At 35.4% G+C, this 5,349-nt stretch overlaps 1 pseudogene; it reads right to left on the reverse strand.

Moving 5' to 3' along the window:
• Nucleotides 1-1,154: 1,154 nt before the first annotated feature.
• LOC132170073 (cysteine-rich receptor-like protein kinase 10) lies at nucleotides 1,155-4,297 on the reverse strand (annotated as a pseudogene).
• Nucleotides 4,298-5,349: the final 1,052 nt, after the last annotated feature.

Here is a 5,349-nt window from a genome sequence, read left to right on the forward strand (position 1 = left end):
TAATGAGTAGCTGTCATGACTATAAAGACACATGACCGGCCATGTGCTATTTAATGAAGTTGGATAAGTTGAATTCTTTGTTTCTTGTTTATTTTACCTTTAAACCTTTTTTATATTATTTACATATTTTATTCGTTTGCTTATATATTTAGTCCTTATGGGTGACTTTTAAAAATCAGGTGTGCTTTTTTTTTTTTTTTTTTTTCTAAAGAAAAATCAGGTGTGATTAAAGCTATAATCGAGCTCAATATTAAATATTTAAGTCGAGAATAACTTCTATAAGGAGGTGGTGTAAACCACTTCCGTTGTGCCCACCAATTGTTTAATTTTGTTTTGAATATAAATTGAGCTTGAATTTATCATGGAGCAAAATAATATATTCCAATCCGGTTCATTTAATTTTCGAACAAACAAGAGCTATATCTATTACAATAAAAAAATTTGTCTTTTTAAATAATTTTCCAACATTAATGTTTAACGTGTTCACAATACAAAGTTAGATAATACTATAAAAATAATAAAAATAAAATAATATAATTTTCTATGAGTTTATCTCATTTAATAAACAAATCCAAAATTTTATTCAAACTTGGTTTATTTAATAATTAACCAAACCGAATTCAAGTCCAACTGTTTACGAACTACTCTATTCATTAAAAGAACCAAGTGTGATCTTGGCATTTTCAGTTAACCCACTTTAATCAGATTTTAAACCATAAAGAAATTAAACCATCGGATTCCCTACAACTAATTGTCCCAATTACACATAATTCGGCACATCTGCATATAAGACAAATGCAAGCCTGCATAATTAATCTTGCATCTCAGGTTGTCTAAAGTAGGTGAGCCCACGCCTATCCTTTGTGGGAATCCTTATTGGAATTTAAAGTCTATTGCGTATTCTCACAAGTTAATGATGTACTAAACTTGACAATTGAATTGGAATATATATATATATATATATATGTCTTTTTTTTGTGGAATTCAAGGCGAACACAAACTTTGAAATCATATTCATTGACCAAATTAAATATTGCTTGTGTAACTCACATATATGATAGAGGTCAATTACAAGCAAATACAAACTTCTATAATCTATAATCTATTGATGTACTGCACACAAGAACAAAGTTTCAATCCTTTTATGGGTTCCATCACCGAGGCCCCATATTGGAAATTGATAAGTCGTTGATAGAGTCATAACATGTTTCATTGTGATCCGTGAATCTCCCTACAGAAAACGCAGGTCGTTGAGGTTGGGAAAGAGTTATACTTTCATTTTTCAACATTACTACCACAGAAGACATGGTTGGTCTATCATTTGCATCTTGTTGAGCACACAACAATCCAATATGAATGTATCTTAGAAATTCATCCGGGTAGCATGAGTCATTCAATAACGGATCCATCATCTCGAGCGCTTTCCCTTCATTCCATAATTGCCACGCCTGCACCATTATTTAATGTGTTTAGACAGTTTTTTTTGCCTAATATTAGGTTTGACAATTTTTGATAAGATTTACCAACTCAATATGTATCAAACACGAAATTAACTGGTAAGGGTTGATGAGTTAAACTTGTTTAATTAAATGAGTTGAATTAAGATTAACCATGTATTCTTATACCAATGTCTCGACACGAATTGAACTTAACACTTGACATTTAGAGTTAGCAACTTTTGACACGACTTATGAACTTCACTATGCATTTTCATACTCATATTTCAATATGACCTAAACCCGACACACAAATATAAATTCCCACTGCCCTTGCCCAATATCAACTCTAGAAGTATGGACTAGACTTTAAGCCAAAAATATCTTACATATGCTAGGAGGCTAGGAGCACCTTTTGACCAACGGAAGCTAGAATTTCCTCTCCCAGTTATGATCTCAAGCAAGAGTACTCCAAAGCCAAAAACATCAGACTTAATAGAATATAATCCTTCCATAGCATATTCTGGGGCCATGTATCCACTGTTCAAAGCATATTAAAACAACAATAAAAGAAGTTAACATATACACAATTAAAAAACCAAAGGCACACTAATCTTACATGTACTTACTATGTTCCAACTATTTTAGCAGTATTAGCTTCACCTTCGCTTCCTATGAAGATCCTTGCCGTTCCAAAGTCTGAGATCTTAGGATTCATGTCATAGTCCAATAATACATTGCTAGCCTTTAAGTCTCTGTGAATGATTCTAAGTCGAGAATCCTCGTGAAGATAAAGAATTCCCCGTGCAATTCCACTTATTATATTACGTCGTTTGCTCCAATTGAGTTGTGCACGTCTCATTGGATCTAACCATTAAAATTTGAAATTAATTCAATTCATTGTTCTATGGCTGAATGTTTACAAAGTTGATTCGAGTGCCCATTAAAACAACAAAAAGAGTGAGGAAGAAATTAACGAACCAAAGAGAAAGACATCCAGGCTGCTGTTTGGCATGAATTCATAAACAAGCAGCTTTTCTTCTCGCTCTGTGCAAAACCCAAGTAGCCTGACAAGATTTTTGTGTTGAAGCTTCATTATTAGTAGAACTTCATTTGTGAATTCCTCTGAACCCTGCTCTGAACAGTAAGAGAGCCTCTTAACTGCTACTTCCTTTCCATTACTGAGTATACCCTGCAAGAGTTCATTTAATTTGCTTTAATTTTCCTGATTAACATTAAAAAATAAAAATAAATAAAAAAGGCGAATTGAAACTTTTTTGTGTTTTAGACGTAATTAGATAACACGAATCACCTTGTAAACTGGGCCAAAACCACCTTGCCCAAGCTTATTTGAATCAAAGAAGTTGTTGGTACCTACTAGTATAGATACCAAATCAATATGGTGGGATTCCTGAGCGTTCGGATCATATCTTCCTTGAAAATTGGGGCGATGAAAGTTTGAGATATAATGATCACCAATATTTGCTTGTTGACTAATAATTTCTCTCTCCCCTGAACAAAAAAGAATGGTAGTCTCAATGGTGAAAACAAAAGTTCAAAATTGTAAAGCAAACTCACTGACAGGCGTCTTTACATTTTTTAGCCTTCTTCCTCATCTTAAGGCAAAAAATACAGGAACCCAGAAGTACTATCGCCAAGCATGCTGATGCAACTGCAAGGATTACCATCATCCATGTTTTCCATCCACTGCCTGCATTTGAAAGCAATCACTGAATACTATAACAAAAGTAAGTTGTGTCAGAGAGTAGTGTTGTTGACAAATACTTACTTCCCCCTTGCCCATTAGTTGAAGTGGGAGCTCCATAAAAGTTATATAGCTCATACCTCAAGAAGCAACTATGACTAGGAAGTCTTGCACCAATAGAGAAATAGCAGCATGTTAAAACATCTGTTATGGCCCTCTGAAGGCATGAATTACACCCATCAGCGGATAAGTCACTGGTGCACTGCACTAGAGCATGTATTGTGTTATCTTGAAAGGGTACTTCCCCAGTAGCATACATGTTAGCTGAAAGATTGAAAGCTGCCCTCTTAGTAAGAGTATTCAACGTCTCCTTCACAACAGATTTGAACTTTTCTGGTTCTGAAATGTTCTTCTTGTTATCCAGGTCAAGAACGTTTCCTGTGACATTCAATTGGCCAAAGAAATTTTTGTTGGAGAAATGCAACTGGCATACCTCCTCCCTTACAACTGCTTCTGTTGTGTCTGGACAAAGTCTCAAAATGTCTTGTGTAGCGGTTGTTATGCATGTCTAGTAGGTTTCATTTGAAACATAGCCGAGGCACATGTAAAGACTATAAACTCCATCTGGGTCATTTCCTTTGGAGGTATTATAGAATTTGGAAACAGAAGCATTCGTGGATAAAGAAAAGAGGGCATCTTGGAGATTGTTCTGAAATAATGTAATATTACCTGCATAATTACTATTGTTTGAACAATTGGAATAGGGAGGGTCAGCATAGGCTAGATTATTGCAGAGGAGGGCGAGGAAAACATAAAGCAGAAAAGGGTCCAATAACTTTTGGAACAATATGGGAATGAATCATATTTTACTTTGTAGGCTTGTATACTATGATAATGGCCAAATCTCTCAATATGGTAGCTGAAGGAGTTTCTGTTTCTGCCATACCTTAGGCTATGAGCAGAAAAATCCTTTCTTGGAGTCTTTTAATAATCCTATCAAAAAGGGTAATTTCTTCGAACAGTTCTTCGGCCAAAATCAAGCCAAACGCGTTGTTCCCAGATTCCACTTTTGTAAAAAAATAATTGTTGACTTTATTGAAGGAGCAGGAGTTTACAAACAACCAGAGACCGAAGGAGGGGGACCAGGGTAGGCCATGGTTCCCCCAAAATTAAGAAAAATAAAAAATTATAAGTAAAAATAAAAAAATAAAAAAATAAAAAGTAAAATTTTAAGTTTAGTCATTTTCGTCTTTTCAAAAAAAAATTGACTCTATTTTTAAATTTTTTTAATAAAAAAATTTAAAAAACTAAAAGAAAAAAAAAAATTGACTAATTCCCTCCCATAAAATTTCTTGACTCCGACCTGCATACAACCATTGGCAGACGGCATCAATGTCAATTCTATCCCAAACTGGGGGCTTTTTTTTTTTTTTTTTTTTTTTTTTTTTTTCTAATTCAGTGCTGCTCTGGTGGCATGACCAAATGTAGCTTTCTCCCTGGGCGACTCATCGGGTTTCCATCCGCCGGAATTTCCGCTTGAGCTTATAGCTATCAGCTTCAGGGAAGGCGACTGGCTACCACAACCCTTACTTTCAGTGTGGAGCTTCAGAGCTCCCCTTCATAGTAGCATCCGGTTCACGCATCTACTACCGCGATTCAACACGCCACTCACTTGGTAATGAAAGGAGTTCTTCTACCAACTCAACTACCACCTTGGTGGTATATATTGGCTTATTCTACTGTATTTGTATTAGTCAATTAACAAAAGATTCGTGGGAGCTGTAGTGTAGAGTTTCAAGGAAGGTGTTTGGGATTGGGAGTCTAGGACACTAGTTCCGCTTGAAACATCAATTTATAGGCCCCTAGGTTGTCAGACTTGGGCCATTGATGTCGAGTCTCTGAAATAACGGTCAATTAATTCCACCAAGGAATTGCAGGGACCTCAATGAAAGAATTTAGAAGAATAAGGCCTCGTTTGCCAACAGCGAGGAACAGTACTGTAGCTGAAACTGTTTTAGCTACAATACCATTTTCATATGTGCAGCACAAAGTGTACATAGTTTTCAATATTAAATTTTTTTTAGGCATCAATTTTTTTTTTTTAAAGCAAAATATTAAAAAAAAAAAGAAAAAAGAAAAAAAGGAGGAGAAAGATCGGGGTGGTTCCAGCCACCCCTTGGCCAAAATGGGGTGGCCGGACCACCCGAT

Source organism: Corylus avellana, chromosome ca2, assembly GCF_901000735.1.
Source record: "Corylus avellana chromosome ca2, CavTom2PMs-1.0".
Classification (NCBI taxonomy): Eukaryota; Viridiplantae; Streptophyta; class Magnoliopsida; order Fagales; family Betulaceae; genus Corylus; species Corylus avellana.